We start from the raw sequence: 18,959 nt of genomic DNA, 5'->3' as shown, positions 1-18,959 counted from the left end.
TGTTGATAACAAAATTGTGCTTATCGATCTTATAGGTTCAATGAAAACAAACAAGCGAAATGCGAAATCACCAAGGACGCCGTTATAAAAAGAAAGACGTCTTGCATTTGGAATATTTTCATGAGGTAAAAATGAAACGTATATACTCTATATGGATTCCACCAGCATAGTGGGAAAGTGCGGTCAAGGAAACGAGGGCACTCCAGTCGCAGGGTACAACATGAGTGTCTTTTCCTCCTTCTTTTCAAACTAAAAAAAAAAACAACAGAAAAGTTGAGAGTTTGATTTTGCACTTTTTGCGGGGAGCCTTAATGTGTCACGAAAGAAAAGCTAACTATAGATATTTTTATGATTATACAGCCTTCTGAAGATGCACTAGTGTGATTGTGATTGTTTATCCACAAAAACATGTTGAGAGGAAAGTTCTCTGAAACGAATTGAACAACGAGAAGTCCAATATCTCTCCAAGAAATGCATAAATAAAATATTCGGCACTTTTTTTTTTCTAAATTGTTTATGAACTGCATATTTCACCCATATTCTCGAAAATACACCGTCTGAGTTGGGATATTTATCGTGTCAAGAAATCTCGGTTCAAGTTTAAAATACATTTAAATCAAATATGCTCGCTTTATGCTTAGACAGTGCTTGGGTTAAAGCCTGCAAACGTTTTCGGGCTTATGTATATAATCTGCCGGGCTCGGGCCGGGCTCAAGCTTATATCTAAAACAATTCTGCCGGGCCCGGGCTGTCTCTATTCCAGGCCGGGTCGGGCCGGGCATAGAAATTAAATATTCTGCCGGGGTCGGGCTCGGGCCGGGCCGTGCCTCTACCGGGCCGGGTCGTGCCGAACCTACAACTTCCGGCCCGCGCAGTGCTCCAGTAGACGGCGCGAAACCCGCGAAGTGTCCCACTAACTATTGCTATCCCAGTAAAAAAAACGCGTCGGGGCGCCAGGTATTTTGACGTCGATTGTCTTACGGCGCGTTGAATCTAGCCGATTTCGGAAGTCGAAAGGTGTTTTTCCGTTCTTCAGCACTACACAGAAAGGAAAAAGTTCGGCGAAGGCTCCATAAGTACAGTGCGAGGCCCAATCAGCTGAGCTTGTACTACCCAACGAGGGTGCGCCACAGTTTGTCCAAAGCTTCTGCTCAGGAGGCGTATAGAATATCCAACGAGTTGAAAGATCCACTCGGGGATATTCCGGCTCGTTGGACATTCAGACATGTTGTATATTCACGCCTGATTGGATCTTCTGTCTCGTTGGATATTCATACTCGCTGAACATTCAGTCTCGATAGATGTTCAGTCACGGTGGACATTCCGGCCTGGTTGGATCTTCCGTCTCGTTGAATATTCAGACTCGTTGGACATTCCGTCTCAGTTGGACATTCTTTGTCGGTGGATGTTCCGTCTCGCCTGCCACATGACCAGGTGGATATCGTACGCGGAGCAGCATACAGTCTCATTCCTCTGTCTACTTGATTTGATCAATGCGTTTAGCAATGTCTACGCATTTCGAGACGAAGTTAGATTGATAGGTTTACGCTTTCGGCATGCGGCACCTTTCTCCACGTCTTCAAAAGAGGACAACGTGATCAGCGGAAAGCATGAAACATTTATTAACTTTATGCGTAACTAAACGACTTCTGAAAGAAATGTTAAGTAGCCCCTGGGAGCACACCTATGCTCGCGAATCTGTCCGCGTAAAAGCAGACGTCCTGGTAGGTGGCAGCACAGCCACTGGTGAATGAGGCAAACGCATCCATTTCTGGGCGGAGCCTCTCGTTTCTTGCCGAGACGGAGCTGGATGTTGGTCTTGCCACAGCAAGTGGGTCCAACAGAAGAGACTGTATTCGATTCTGTGCGGCATGCCGCGGAACGATGACGAGACAGAATGTCCAACGAGACTGAATGTCCAACGAGACGAAAGATCCAATAATGGATATTCAGGCACGTTGGACATTCAGGCTCGTTGGACATTCCGTCTCGGTTGGATCTTCCGTCTCGTTGGACATTCAGGCTCGTTGGACATTCCGTCTCGGTTGGATCTTTCGTCTCGATGGACATTCAGGCTCGTTGTACATTCCGTCTTGGTTGGATCTTTCGTCTCGTTGGACATTCAGGCACGTTGGACATTCTGTCTCGCCTGTCACGTGCTAGAATACTTTGCCCTCTTAAATTGTATATTTAGACCGCATTCCTGCAGACATTGCCGCAGTTACATCATACTAAAATGTCGTGCCACAAAAGGCGACGTTGAGGGACCGACAAAGAAACAGAACAGACACAGATATTATAATTTTATCTATAGGAAGGCTTGATGGTTAGTTAGCTGAGTGCCGATGCACAACTATGTACCAATCGGTTAAAGGGGTCGATTGTACGACGCCAAACGCTCGTTTGATATTAACAGCTCAAATGTTTGGAATGTTCCGATGACATAGGTCAGCCAATTTGAAATATATAATAGGGATGCAATGTCCGGGTGTTCTAGTGCATCGCAATAGGGGGACGTCTATGAAAGCCGCGCTTCAGATCCCAGGAATTTCTAGTTCAGTCCTCATCCCTGCCCATTTCGATCTATAGATGAGCTACGTATGGAGACAGTCAATATTTAATTTTTTAAAAGGAGCTTTGGGAGCTGTGGGTGCGAGGCATCAAGAGCTTGCACAAGCGTAATTTCCCACTAATAAAAAAATATAGATATTTTTTTAAATAAAATTTACATCTAACGAGCCTATAAATGCATGGGGGTGGTGGCTGGTGTGACCCGACAATTCCTGAGTAAATGCAGAACAATTGTGTGAACTTGACAAATTTTTATTTCTGTTCGTTTATCTTTGGAACAGACAACTACTCACTGTACACTGCAGTCGTCAGTAGTTTACATACGCATCCATTTCCTACCAATAGGTTTGTATGTCAGTGAGTAGAGCAATAATAGTAGTATCACACAGTACGCAACTTTTTTTTTCTTTTTTGCATGTGACATGCATAGTGGTTTTCAGAAGCCCATGTAGTTTAACTGGCTTCTGGAAGCACTCCAAAGCTCGCCATTCTGTCGAGTTAGTTCATGACGTCTTGGTAGGTGGGAGCTTGACTGTTGATAAAGGACGTGAACGCATCTGTGTCGGCGTGCAGCAGAAGGTTCACACCCGGATGTACTAATAGCCTGCATCATGTGTGAATATAACAATAGATCGTTCCACGTGGCTTTCTATTCTTGTAGGGTAAGCGTACTGCACCACGAATCCGGTCACTTCGTCGAAATTTCATTGGTCTCTGGACAACTGGAAGAAGAACAATTCGCCCCGATTCGCAGAATGAAGAATGGGCGAAAGTGCCCGTTTGTCGAACTGCCGAAAGAGTTGATTAGCGTTGCGTGTGAAGATTGCCGGTGACAGTGGGGGTTAACAGTGAGACCTTCTTTCAAAAAAAAGAGAGGATGACAAATGCAGCTCTCAGAATTGACAAGGGTCCGATAGTGAATCGTACCCGGGTTATTCAAAATTATAAAAGTCGGGTTCTTCATGAAATATGTTCACTCGCAACTCTAGCATTATGGAATTTGGGAAGATGGACCAGGGGGCTGACTTCATGATCCCGTGGTCATATGTGCACTTGTAATGTGCGCATATAAATAAATCACGGCCGCACTGTCGGAGCGGCTCTGTGACAAAGTTAGAACCAGTTGAAATCCGATCGCAGCCTTGGTATGCTACCTGGGCGCGTATCGGTGCGATTGCTGCATGCCACGTGACCAGAAAAGGCAGAAACGACGGACACCAACCCTAAAAAATTATTGTATAAATTATTAATATTACCTACTTGTTGCTTAATAAATGGTTCACTGCGACAGGCTTTGGTGGCCGAAGCATGCGAAACTAATCATCGCGATAAGCGTCAATGTGCCGAATCCTCCGCACAATCACCGGACGAAAGCTCACCAATTGAGAAGACTAGCTGCACAAAGGCTTAATGGAAGGAACGTTATATTCTATCATTGATTTTGATATGAGGATCGAATTTTCGTTTCTGGGGACCGAGAAGTCCAATCAGAAATGTCTAAAACTTTCACGTTCGTTTTGTAAAAAAGAAGAAAACAAAAACTACAATTTAGAGTAATTACGCCTACTACACCGACTTCACCTAATAATAATTACAATACTAAAAATTCAATCAGCCGTTTTTCTCCCATGCGAGGGACATCATCTTTGCGGCACTAGGGACACGAATAAGAAAAATACAGCAACTCGTACAATACGAAAAAAAAACGGTGGCCCAGGACGCTCCTGGGTCCCACATTTGTTTCCGCTTCAGAGGTACAACCTTCTAAAATCAAAAGCGTGACAGATTGTCAATGGTCAACGAGTTCGGTATTTGGTCTTGTAGCATGTGTGACCTTTTAAACGTCTTCTTTTTTTAATGATAGAAATCATCTTTATAGTTAGATATATAAAACGAACAATAAATGCATTGTTCGGGCATCACATTGGGTGGAGCTAGGGTGCCTTCATGTGCGCTGTGCTTAGGGTGGTGGCATCTGGCCATTTTTTTCCACATGTTTATTTTTATTTTTTGTTCAGAAGTGCGTGAAAGAGCGTGTCCCTGCACACGTTTTCGGCGCTGACTGTACTATGGTGATATTTTTTTTTCGTCGACGATTTCTTTGTATTTTCACCGTGAGCGTGTGCTGTCGGCATCCGGTACTACAAAGGGTGGCATAACCCTAAACAGAAGGACATTGAGGCACCCTAGGTGGAGATACACGCTTGAAACTTGTAAAGCCCCTTCATGTTTCAAAAGTAGCGCAAGGTGCGTACATGCTCGAGGCACGTCCAACGTGCAGCCCTTGGGAAGATCATGGCGGCACAGCACGGCACTGCGCTAGATTTCAAACTCCATGTTTTTCCCATAAATGGCTTTAGGCACGTGTGAGCATTTCCACAACAATGCATTAATGGCGTTACTTTTCCCAGGATAGAGGGGCTTTAGAAGCTTGAGTGTGCGATTTTGGAAGTGTTCTTCACTGACCACAAGGTGGTGTTAGTTTGCGTCCAACAACATTCCATAAGACGTTCAGGTAGCCACAGCAGAGCCGTATATGTAGAGAGTTTGGCCATTCGTTGGGAAGTATAGGAGACAAATGAAGCGGCGTCATTGGCCGAAAGCGGGCTGGGCGTGTTCCAGGGCGTCTTCAGAAATTCGAATGTGACCTACCAGAGGCCGGAAATAATACCCTGGCGGTGGTCGCGAGAAAAAAACCTGATAACTGCATTGGAGTAACTCTCGATGGCTGAAAATATGGTACACGTGATGTTTTAATCACGCTGATCAGAAATGATGGTGGAAGAGTGCGACTAGCGGAACGATCGACATAATCTGTACGCCAAATGCCGAAGGCCGGGAATCTGCCGTCCGAGCGGTCACACTCTGTCCGCGCAAAACAGAGTTGAGCGGCGCATTCGTTTCTTACATCTTTATGCATGATCATGATGAAACAACACGTGAACCCTATTTTCAACCACAAAAAGTTACTACACTTCACTCTTACGCACTTATTTAAACCATATACGAACATAGACCTTCGATGATCGATCGGCTCAGAACTGTTTCTCGCTACCACCGCTAGGGGATTCTTTTCGGCTTCTGGTTGGTCAAGAGAGCATGCCAAGCACTCTTTCCGAGTCTGCCGCACGCCCTGGCTCTGCCCGCGCCTCCCATTGACCAAACTCTCTACATATACGGCTCTGAGCCACAGCAGCGACATGGAACGGTTCATGCATACGCATGCAGTGTCGTTGTTCCCTGGATTTCAAACTTGGACGCGCGATTTTCGAAGTGTTCTTCAATTACCACTAGGCAGTCCTAGTTTATGTCCAATAAAAAATTGTTTAACGGGTTCACAAAATGCTTTCTGCTTCATACACCCTCGTTGGTTCCAGAACGTTATAGAAATTTCGTCCCGTGTGTTACTCGGTTTAATACGAAACGCCTTTGCAAACTCTATGGTGCGCGCACGCACCTTTACCGTTCGTTGAGTCCATCTGCCTCGACAAAACACCTTAGCGGCTCCAACGTCACACCTTAGCTGTCGCAGTGGTTCACCTTACGGGTTGCATAAGTGTTTACCAATTTTGTTTTGTTTTGTTTTCCTTTTTTTTTTTACTTTGGAACGCGCGAAACCGCGGCTCTTGGCTCACGCTCTTTGCGTCTATTCGCAACTCCAGCGCGCCGCTCGCCCTCCCGCGGAAGAACGGAGAACCAGAGGAGCGGGGACGGCAGCGGCGGCGGCGGCGCGGGTATGGTGGCTGGGATTGTCGGCCTTGATGCGTGAAGCCGTTTTAACGAAAAAAGTGAACGCGTTAAAAAGGGAATTCTTGTGCTCCGCCTTGCAACAGCCTTGCACGAAGGACCGGGATGTCTAATCTCATTAGGGACTTTTCGTATGTGTATCGCATACGCCGCGGATTTCAGGTCTTGTGCATGGCCGCAAGCTCAATTTGTACTCAACGTGACGAAAAACGCTCCCACTAATAATGAAGAACTCTATAGTACGGTCTACGGAAAGTCTATTGTTTGCCATAAGTAGGAGAAAACTCGTCGCGTAACGGTATGTCGAGCAATACAAATCGGTAATGTGTTCGCGTTTTAAGACCGTTACAAGGAACATGACCATTTATTTCGAGCACTTTAAAAAGAAAGAATACCCGTACTTTCTTTCAGGTGATTACAAAGCAAATAAAGAAAGGCTCGAAGCATTTTAAGCGGGTCTGTGTTAGCCAGCCGTTCGTGACGAGAGCTTAGAACGTGCAGTTTTGGCCAGAGGGACCGCAATGTTGCAAATAACACGGTACAAAAAATGCACGGTATATTAAAATATTTATTTTTGATAGAGAAATAAATAAAACCCCTAAACACGCCGATTATGTTAATAGGCAGTTTTTGCAGAGCGTACGACACCCCTAAACTTCGGTTGGACGTACAGCGCACTGACGTTCAACCAGTGCTACCAACTTTCACAGCCGGCTTGTTAGCCGAGTTGTGCAACTTTTAAGAATAACCCAAGTAATTGTGAATTACTGTAAAAAAATTAATAACAATAATCGGGGTTTTCTTGGCCCTACTGCAAAACCTCGTTTTTTTTTTTTTGGGGGGGGGGGGGGTACTTTTTGATGCGTACTTTAGCTGTTTAATATCTTATAATGCGCCGTCATCAAGCCTCTCGTAAAAGTTGGGGCCGTCAGTCTGACGTCAGTGGGCTGCACGGCGAACTCAAGTTTTGGAGTGTAGTATATGTGACAAAGGATGTAAGGACTACAACATTTTTTTTAGAGATGAGCACGGCAACGATCCTGGCGCGCACTAAAAATTGTGCTTCAAAGGCACAGCGCGAGCTTGCGGTTGTAATGCTACACCGCACGGTAGCCTACGGTAACAAACGTTCTATCAATAACCATAGAGCAGTTTGATTAGGTGTTGCAATACACTAACACTGAGACGGCAAGCAGCGAGTTGTGAGCCACTGACGCGAAGACACCAATACTGTGAAAACGCTGCTCTTCCGAAGCTTGACGGTCACCATTCGCGGCTCCTTTTTAGAGCACTAATGGCCAGGCAAATCGCAAACATGATATCTTCATCGCCCTCAAAAATATTCTGCCACAAACAGTAACGCGGCCGGTGCCTAAAACTCACTCGCTTACCCCAAAGCTTCGCAATTTGAGGTTTCTACAACTTTTAAATATCAGCATGCTCGTTTTCCTAACACGCATAAGCATCTATGTCACCTGTTATATGATCCCTTCCTAACCGCTTCGCATTTGTAGACCAATAAATAATTTTTAGCGCGCTGAACAGCGTCAGCGCGAGCAGGCGCACGGCGTATCCTGGAGAATTTATCCCCGTCTCTTCAGCCATCTTGGAACTACCGCCCCGCCACCTATAGGGCGTTGGAGTTGCGAATAGCTTTGACCAGTGCTTCGACGGCGTTCGAATTCTTGTTGTTTGTTTGTATTTTCTTCATAATTTCGTTCCGCAGCAGAGCAGGCACGATTCTACAGTTTGACAGTTTGAGACGGTCAACTTTGTGCTACCCAAAACTATTTCCAACAAGTCAATTTTTGCAGCGCCCTCTGGGCAACGCAGGAGGCCTATAGCCACCATATGAACATTACTCTGTTGCGTGTCACAGACACGCAAATCGCATTCAGGGAACGTAGGTACACGCGCTGAGGCCCTAATATAGGCCTCCTGCGCTGAAGCTTTGAAGAAACTGTGGCGCCCCCATTTTGGGCAGTACAAGCTCACCTGACTTAGCCTCGCACTACTTATGGCACGTTGGTCGAGCTTTTTTCTTTCTGTCTGGAGCTGAAGAACAGAAAAACACCTTTGGACGCCAGAAATCGGCTAGATTCAACGCCGTAAGACAATCGAAAGTGCCAAATTTATGCAACCATCGTGTACGTGTCTCTGGACCTCTCGGTGGTGACGTCAGAACATCTGTGTCGCGACGCTTTCATATATATATTTTTTTTTATTTATTTATTTTTTTTTTTTTTTTCATTTCTACTTTGGGACGCCTGAAACGGCGTCTCTTGGCTCACGCTCTTAGCGTCTTAGCTTTGACCTGTGATTCGACGGCGTTCAATTTTTTGTTGTTTCTTTGTATTTTTCTCGTGACCTCGCGTTCCGCACCAGAGCAGGTACGCTTCTGCATGCGTAACAGTTTGAGACGCTCAAACTTGTACTACCCAAAACAAGTCCTACGAAATTCCTTTTCGCAGCGCCTTCTGGGCAACGCAGGAGACCACTGATCTCTACTATAAAGGGCTGGATGGCGCTTAGCTGCTCTCCGAGCCTGGCGCAAATGAAGTCACCGGAAGTTCGATGCTTGTCCCGGAAGTCGGGCGTGCGCTGGGCTTCCTAGTTCATTGCATTCAGTCGATTTTTTGGACCATGTTTTTTGTGTTTTTGATTGGGTTTTAATACTCACATTCTGGATGAAATCCCGAGAATGAGGCATTTGAACTTGGGACATATTGACAACTTAATCGACTAGAATCTCAAAATGTTGGCATTGAATGGTTTCCCATCATACTTCTCGGGTCCGCATGCGCTCTTACTGCGCAACAAGCTGGCTCTCTTGAGGGAACAAGCGAAAATCCAGCGCCCTCGACGCTTTTCGAACCAGCACTCGGAAGGGTTACAAAGCCTGCCAAGCGCTCACTTCCGGGACAAGCCGCTCACTTCCGATGGCTTCAAACCTGTTTGCTCAATGCGCCATCCAGCCCCCTCTAGTGGAGATCAGTGCAGGAGACCCATGGACACTTGGCAAAAAAGTCGGCGAGAAATCCGGCGGCCGTGATTGGCCGATGTCACACTTGACCTTGCCGCCAGTCAATCACAACCGCCAGATTTCTCGCCGATTTTTTTTTTTTTTTTTCTTTTTGCTAGGGGGAAGAAGAAGAGGGCGGCAGGCAGTGCGGACGTGCTCTGCTCGGCTCCTTTTTTCGACACATTTTCGATTGCTATTCACCAGTTCTGCAGATTTTCTGGATTTCCACCCGACGGCCAACGGTAAGCGGACCACTTTCACACGATTCCGAACCCGGACCGTCGCCAGGAACCAGATTTATTCGCCGCTTTTCCCCCCACGCATGTGGGGGGAGAAGCTAAGCCCAACGCCTTGGCATACGTGGGGCGATCATATAATCGACTCCGCCGCTACTGCATAAGTCGCCTCGACCTTTGGGATGCATTACGAAGTCGAAGGCACCTCGATCACACCGGAGGACCTCCACGAGGGAGTCTGGGAGTTTGTTTTTCGCCGACAAATGAACGCACACACCGCCTTTGTCTCGAAGAGACAGAAAGAGAAGGCCACTCAGGAAGCAGCGCGTACGGCTCAGCAGACGGCCACGCCATTATCCACCACTCCACCCGGGAAGCGGGAAATGAATCCGGCAAAGCCTTTAAAAGGCTTCGCGCAAAAACGCCGTCCGACTTTATCAAGACTACCTATGGAAGACATTAAGGTGGTCTTCCGTCCACGTGGGTTCCATCCCATAACATACGGTGCTAGTACGCTTATGATGGCGATACTTCAGCTTCTTCCACCTCTTCAGTCACGCCCACAGGAGAAGATTAGGATTCACCCGTACAACCGCACCTTTACAGTCAGCACACCAGGTCAGGACAGGGCTCGCCGACTAGGCGGAGCCACATCGCTCACGCTGGGAGACCGGACTTTTCAAGTTTCTGCCTACGTGGCGATGCCCGAAAACTCCACCCGCATAGTTGTACCGGAGGCACTATGCATGGGGGAGACGATGGAGGAAGTCATACACTACGCCACCCTTGACAACCCCGAACTGAACGTCCTTCATGCGAGGAGGATGGGTACAACTCGGACCATGTTAATGACTATTGAGGGAACCAAGCTACCCAGACAAGTCACCTTTCGTCACGCAGTGCTGCTCTGCTACCCATACAGAGAGAAAATCGAGACCTGCTTCAACTGCCGCCAAACCGGACACAGGGCCGACGTGTGTAGGCAAGCCACCAGCAACAAGTGCCGCAGCTGTGGCACCGAACACTCCAACACCAACCCAGACGGCTCGACTTACACCTGTAAACCGGTCTGCATCATCTGCAGAGGGGAACATGAAAGCGGCTCCTTAGTGTGCCCCCACCGCTTCGTGCAACGCAAGAAGACACCGGGACCGTCGACACTGTCAGACAGAAAATACCGACGCCGATCCAGATCGAGGCGGCGGGGAGCGGAATCCCTCAGGAGCCGGGACCGCTCCAGGTCCTCAGCTTCGCACCCAGGGAGCAAGGGCAGGACGAATCAGCAACAGCAGCGGCAAGATGACCCCCGCAAGGTGAGCTGGGCTAGCAGGGTCGCACACAACACCAACACACTTCCCAACAACACAATACCCCCGGCAGTAGCTAGGGAGCTGGAAGCACTCAGGAACGAATGCGCAATCCTCAGGCGGAAAGTAACCGCAACCCCAACACCACCCCTCGTGAACATGGAAACCACAACCGCGAAGCAGACTTATACCACGCTTCTCAGTCAAGCGCACACACCAGCAGCTACGACTTTAACACCACCAACCCCTCCGAGCGCAGAAACCGAAACAGCGAGGCCAACCTTCACTGCGCCGCGAGGACAGACATCCACTCCCACTATGACACACCATCCGCAAAGCTCGAAGCGCAAGGCGACAGACGCCGTATCGGGGAAGTCGGACTCTTCTCTCACGGAAATGTCGACCGTGGGATCGGTGACGAACTCCGTCAAAGAGAATCCTAAACGTAGACTCCGGCTCCGCGATCGCGTGGCTCGGCGGGAGGAGCGCATAAATAGACTAGAAGAGCGCATGGATAGTCTGGAACAGAAGGTCGTGGCAATACAACAGAGCCTCGACAGTATCTTACCCATCATCGCTCTAATAGCGGCCAAATTAGACATAAGCATTAACCATGGCCAACCTCAACAGACCAATAACTGTGTGGCAATGGAACTGCAGGGGACTTCGCCAAAAGCGGAGTAACCTGTCGCTCCACATCAGTCAACAACCGACACAGCCAGACATTCTAGCGTTACAAGAAGCGACGCCACCACTTAAAAATGGCGGGCTACGCAGCGTTCGCATACACTTACCCCACGCAACCATCCACTTCCAAACGACAACACAAACAAACGTCGACGGTAGTCACATTCACACAACGCAATCTTGCAGTCACACAACACGAAATCGAGGACACGCTAATTCCACACGTGTTCCTCGAGATCCATCCGCACAAGAAGGGCAGGCCCAGTATATATGTGCTTAACGCTTACAGCTCGCCCAAAGATAGTTCCAAGCAGGCAGCTGCACTCATCCACAAAGCCGCGATCCTGGCCGGCGCAGCACCCTTATTAATTGCGGGGGACTTTAACGCGCGCCACCAGGCATGGGGATATCCGCGCTCACTACCCAAAGGCGTAGCCATATGGAACACGCTCCAGACGGACCATCTCACACTCATAACTGACCCGGATTATCCGACCCGCGAAGGGAACAGCGTGTCTCCGGATACGACCCCGGATCTTTCCATCACGCGCAACATCCCGCTAGCCACATGGTCGAACACTCGAAACACGCTCGGCAGCGATCACTTTATTCTGGAAATAACGATCCCCGACAACACGCACAAAAGACGGGAGACAGCCGAAAAACGTTTAGTTAATTGGGACCATTTCCGGGCCCTTCGCGAAGAGGAGGGGGAGGCTGTCGACCTGGGCAGCCGGACGCGTGCCTTACAGGACAGTGTCAGGCAGGCCACGGACACGGACCCCGCTGCCTCACCAGAAGGGAGGGCGGACGCCAAACTGCTACATATGTGGCAGGCTTTGGAGAGACTCCGCGCTCGCTGGTCCAAACAAAAACGCAACCGCTCGCTCCGCAAACGCATCTCGCGCCTAGAGAGGGACATCGAAACGTACGCGATTGAGCTAGACAGTCAACACTGGGGGCAGATATGTGACCAGATCAACGGCAAATTGGGGCTCCGAGACACGTGGGGCCTCCTTCGCCACCTGATGGACCCCCAGGGTTCAAAAACGGTACAGCGTAACACACTAACCAAGGTAGCCAGTACGTACCCGGGAGATGCCAGGGCACTCATAGAGGCCCTGAAGGACAAGTACGTTAACCTAAAGAAGGACGACGCGGAATCTCAATCGTACTCGGGAATCGGGAACCCCGAACTAGATGCGGATATCCTCGAGGCCGAGGTCCGTCACGCCACCACTCAACTCAATCCCAATTCGGCACCGGGCCCCGATGGGGTCACCAACAAGACCCTACGCAACCTAGACGCTAAATCTATAACGGATCTCACGCGTTTCATTAACGAGATAGGGCACAGCGGCACAATCCCGCCAGAGTGGAAACGGGCTAAAATGCTTTTTATACCCAAAACTGGTAAACCTCTCAACGTCGATAATTTGAGACCCATTTCGCTGACGTCCTGCGTCGGCAAGGTGATGGAGCACATAGTGCTCAATCGTCTTCGGGACTACATGGAGGATCAGGGCTTGTTCCCTGACTCCATGTTTGGCTTCCGCCAACACCTCTCGACGCAAGACATCCTTCTCCAACTCCAGTCGGAGGTAATCGAGCCGCGCCGAAACAAAAGGGTTGTGGTGGGGCTTGACTTGCACAGAGCCTTTGACAACATACGGCACACGGCAGTCCTATCCAACATAAATAATTTGGGGCTGGGCGAACGCTTTTTCGCGTACGTGCAGTCGTTCCTCGAAAACCGTACGATAGAAATTTCAGTCGCGGGATACACGTCAGACCCCATACTCACAGGGGACAGAGGCACTCCGCAAGGAGCGGTCCTGTCCCCTATGCTATTCAACACAGCCATGCTGTACCTCCCGAGTAAGCTGGCCACTATACCCAGACTTAGTCACTCTATTTACGCAGACGACATCACGCTGTGGACCAACAAGGGCAGTGACGCGGACATGGAGGAGACGCTTCAGACAGCCATAGACGTCACATATGAATATGTCGCGAATTTAGGGCTCGACATCTCTCCGCTTGAATCAGAACAGCTAATCAAGGACGAGAGCGCACGTCTCACTGACACAGAAGGCTCAGTACAGCGACTGGACCTGAGGGTAGGCGACCAACCCATACCGGGGGTCAGAACCATCAGAATACTGGGCTTAATCTTTCATTGCTTCAAACCAAACACGGACGTAATGCTAAAATTACACTCGATCACCCACCAGACTGTTAGACTCATCAGACGCATATCCGACAGACGCGGAGGAGTAAAGGAAGCAGACATTGTGAGACTCATCAAGGCTTTCGTGGAGTCCCGGTTCCTATACTCCTTACCGTATCTACTATTAAGAAAGACCGACAGGAACAAATGCGATCTGCTTCTCCGGTCGGCGTACAAATCAGCACTGGCCTGTCCCCCCAAACACCAACTGTCCGCCTCATGGCTCTAGGACTACACAACACAGTAGACGAGCTGCTTGAGGCGCACCGCTCTGCTCAGATGCTACGTCTGGCGGGCACCAGAACCGGACGAGCGGTTCTCGAAAGGCTCGGCATACCCCCACCTCTAAATACCGCGTCTCTAATCGTGCCGATACCAACCGAAATTAGGTCTCGGCTCAGGATCCCACCCTTACCCAGGAACATGAACCCGACTTTCCATATTCAACGCCGCAAAGCCCGAGCGGAGGCCCTTCACAAGCTGTACGCGGGGCGTCCCGACGTGTACTTCGTAGACGCGGCTAACTACAGCGAACACCGGGACCGCTATGCCCTGGCCGTGGTGGATGGGACGGGGCGCATTGTAGTGATGGCCTCAGTCAAGGAGGATTCCCCCACCAGAGCGGAGGAAGCTGCAATCGGCCTGGCCCTCAACCACGCATCCGAGTCGTTACGCACCATAATCTGTGACTCCAAGACGGCCATTCTCAGCTTCAGCTCAGGTCGCGTCTCTCGATCAGCAACAAAGCTCCTAACATTGAAATCATCCATCATCCCTCCAGTCACACACCTAATCACATTAATCTGGTCTCCGGCTCATCAGGGGGTCGGTGGTAACGAGGCGGCCCACGCCGCGGCCCGAGATGCGACTCGCCGGGCCGGGACATGCGGGGCGGTCGGCGTGGCCATTCCGATTGCTAACGAGCCGAGAGATCTCCCATGGCATAAGGAACCGCTTCGTGGTTTTCATGACATTACACAACACTACAGATTACAGCGCCAGATATACCCACCACCACATAAGTCACTCAACAGACGCCAACAAGTATTATGGCGACAACTTCAGACGAATACTCTTCCTAACCCCGCGACACTCAGACACTACCTCCCGGACCTATACAAGGCCCGATGCACCAAGTGCTATGATCCAACAAAGGACGCCGACGAATACAACAAGGCCATGATCGAACATATATTCTGGTCCTGCCCGGCCGATCCCCCACCGTGTTCCCTCACACGACATTTGACACAACCAGACACTCAGTGGACGACCCTGCTGCTCAGCTCCGACTGCGTTATTCAACTCGCTGCGGTCACAAGAGCCGAGCAAGTCGCCGCCCGGCCCAGTCCGTCCGGCCACTCTGCAGGGGAGGCACCACGCCGGCCGTAGGAGAAGGAACCCACGTTCTGGATCTTATGAAGCTTTTATAAAGTTTATTCTCTCTCTCTCTCTTTGTGCTAGATGTCCAGGTTAGGGTCATTGCATTCGCTCGCCTTCTCTGCATAAAAGATTCGAAGTAGATAAACCAAATAAAGCCCCTTCATGTTCTAAAAGTAGCGCAAGGTGCGTCGATGCAAGATGCACGTGCAACGTGCAGCCCTTAGGACACCGTGCCTTAGGAAGATCATAGAGGCACAGTGCAGTATTAAGCCAGATTTCGGACGCCGTGTTCTTCCCAGAAGTGGCGCGCGGCACGTGTCTCGAGGATTTCCACAACAATGAATGACGCCACTTTTCCCAGGATTGAGGGGCTTTAAACCAGAGCTGGCAGTAATGCAATTACTGTAATGAAATTACAGTAATTTAATTACTTGTTCCAGTAATTAGTAATGTAATTCATTACTTTTTGTAGCAGGTAATTTAGTAATGTAATGAATTATTCCAGCGACGGTAATTGTAATTAAATTACCTAATTACTTTTTCGCACCAGGCATATTTTTTGTGTCCACGATACACAAGAGCGCTTTTCTTTTCATTTTACTTTTTCTTTTTCCTCTACACCTTTCCAAAAAACGCTCTTTGGCCGCCGCTATGTTGCTGATGCTAATGCGGCTGGTGCGACTCTCGCGCCCGCTATCAGCTAGACATTTTCTGCCACTCTCTTGAACTGTGAAAACCCGCTCAGCGCGATTCTCTACCTATGTTTTGCGGTTTTGCATTCGACGTTTTCTGGCCCCTCTTGAAAGTTTCCGCTTACTTTTTCTGATGCATACTGCGTACCTTCTCTGTGTCAACTTCCACTGTGAGAGATAGGGCTGGTAAGTGCCTTCCATTCGAGCTTTTCTGCTCTGCATTCTCGGGAAACGAAGGAGGGGAAGTAGGTCGAACTAAGGCCCCTGGTGGAACGGCGCTCGACGCGATTTTGCGAACAATGACAATTGTTCTCCCCCCTCCCAGAGATAATCCGCGTAGGGTCCTCAGTCATCTCCAAAAATAGTTGTCCGGGTTGGGGTGGGAAACGGATCAGTCGCGTGCGTTTCTCTGTCCATCGGTAAACATGCAACAGAGAGTTCTAGCTGTGTGCCATGAACTGTGTAAATAATGTAAATAAAGTTATCTGTAAAAGGAAGTTATCAATAGCTCCTTTATATTTAAAAGTATACAAAAGTAATGCGAAAGTAATGTCATTACTTTTAAAAGTAATTTGTAATGGTAATTAATTACTTTCTGGCTGTGGTAATTTGTAATGTAATTTAATTACATTTCAGCAATTTTCAGCAGAGTAATTAGTAATGTAATTTAATTACAAAATATGAGTAATTTGGCCAGCTCTGCTTTAAACCCAAATGCACACGCTCGCCCCCTCTTGGATAGAAGGGAAAAGAAGAAGACGACGAACAAGAACAAGCAAGTTCCAAACATGGCGTGTCCTGAGCGGTCCCACGTATTCTGCAAGGTTCCCGTCCACCAAGCCTCAAGGGCGTCGGCGCCCGAGGGCCGATCCCGAGTACGCTTGCCGGCTACCGGCGAAGAGGAACCGGCCATCGGCATGGGTCACGGCCGCCCGCATGCTGGTCTTCCATTGGTTCGTCGATTGCCTGGCCTAGCGCTAGCCACGAGGAGGAACAAGGCCGGATCTCACCCGAGTGTTGGACTGGGTCGAGGCTGCCCACTCATCGGACTCGGTGCAGTTGTTTCGCGCCGGAGCCGTTACGACAGAGCACATGGCTAGATGCCAGGCCGTGAAATGCAAGGCTCGTACCACCATTCAAACGCGGTGCCCTCTTGCAATCTGATTCGCGCTGAATTTATTAATAAAGCCGCCGTTACACGTTCTTGCTCTTTGCTCTGGCTCTTGCACCGCTCTTGTGTCGAATGTTCGCCGGATATTTGCTCTGTGGAGTTCGGCCTTCAATCGGCGCTCAATGTCAGCGAAGGCACGCGTTTCTATAGACGCTTTACACACGCGCCAAATTACAGCCGCCATTGCTGACCTTCTCTTGTCTTACCGAGATGCCGAGCAACTGAAACGATAGTTGACGATCCTGTACGAAGGCCGATGCTTTAGAAAGGGACACAGTTGAATCTAATATGGCAATAACCTGGACTGCTATGGTAATGATGAAGTGAAATAAACGGAATAAGAGGAAACAAAAACTGAAGGTCAGTTATGGCGGCGTCCGTGCACAGCTGCTGCAAAGCGTCTATGCCTTTGACCGCACCGCCACAGAAAGTTGTCCCCGAGTATAGCACGTCCTTTCGTGACAAATTAATAATTGGGTTGTGTGTATGTTTATACAGCCTAGAACTTGGTCTGCCTCTTTGGGGCGACGAGTCTCCCAGCTGCAGATGAGCAATTTAGCCAGTGCAGTACAACCGCTAGTTTGGGGTTTTTAACGTGCACCACGCAGTAGTGATACACGACCGCACGCCGGTACGATGATCATCCAGATCGAAACGGGCAGGGGTGGTGCTCGAACCCAGGATCCCTGGGTTCTGCAGCGCGAGCTTTCGCTCCACGTGCTCCGAGCTGGTGTGCGCTAGCCCACTCGGCCACCGAGCAGCTCAGTTATATTCCGCTCACTTATGATGGCAATAAAAGCTCGCGTTTCTTGTCTTGAGTCCAACTTTTCGAAGTTGGACGCAACTTCAGGCTTCCATCAAGTACGTTTGCACCGCGACTTTCAGAAGTATACGACCTTCAGCACTCCGTTGGGCAGGTACTGCTATTGCCGCCTCCCATTCGGCATTACGTCGGCCCGGAATATTTCCAGCGTCAGATGTCTCGCCTGCTGGAAGGGTTGGCCGGCGTCGTTAACCTCATGGACGACATCATCGTGTTTGGTAGCACCACGGAAGAGCACGACCAGCGCCTCCAAGCAGTCCTCGGTCGCCTCCAACAAGCGGGGGTCACCCTCAACGCCGCCAAGTTCAGTTTCGGCGTGTCAAGCGTAAGGTTCCTCGGTGCCGTCGTCGGGGCCAACGGCATTGCTCCTGATCTAGACAAGGTGGCGGCCATTCAGCGTACGCCAGCTCCTCAGGACATTCATAATGTCCAACGCATTCTGGGTATGCTCAAACACCTGGGTCGCTTCCTCCCGGATCTCTCTCAGACGACTGCGCCGATCCGAAGTCTCCTGAAGAAGACTACAGCCTGTACGTGGAGACCAGCGCAAGCCTCAGCATTTGACAAGCTCAAAACTATGCTGTCCTCAGACATCTGCCTCGCAAGGTACAACCCTGCACTCCTGACGACAGTCTCCGCAGTTGCCAGTTCCTTCGGACTGGGTGCAGTGCTTCAATACCAGCCATCAGGGGATCACCGACTAGTTGCATACGCCTCCCGTGCACTAACAGAAACGGAGCGAAAGTACAGCCAGATCGAAAAAGAGCCACTGGCTCTCACCTGGGCCATTAACCGCTTCAACGAGTTTCTGCGGGGCCTTCGTTTCACCCTGGAGACCGACCATCAGCCGTTAGTTAAGCTTCTTGGAACTGCTGACCTTGTCCTCATGCCACCTCGGATCCAGCGCTTTCGTATTCGCCTCCTCCAGTTCCAGTTTGATGTCAAGTATGCGCCTGGGAAACAGTTGGCTACCGCAGATGCACTTTCGCGGGACCCGGTCGACCAGCTGCCAAAGACTCCAGCCGTCGACAAGGTTGAGCTGTACGTTCAAGAAGCGCTCCGCGCTATCCCTCCCACGTTTGCGGTCCTCCTC

The sequence above is a fragment of the Ixodes scapularis genome, unplaced genomic scaffold (assembly GCF_016920785.2).
Source record: "Ixodes scapularis isolate PalLabHiFi unplaced genomic scaffold, ASM1692078v2 PGA_scaffold9__187_contigs__length_104089568, whole genome shotgun sequence".
NCBI classification, from domain to species: Eukaryota; Metazoa; Arthropoda; class Arachnida; order Ixodida; family Ixodidae; genus Ixodes; species Ixodes scapularis.
Note: the sequence above shows the minus strand (reverse complement) of the source record.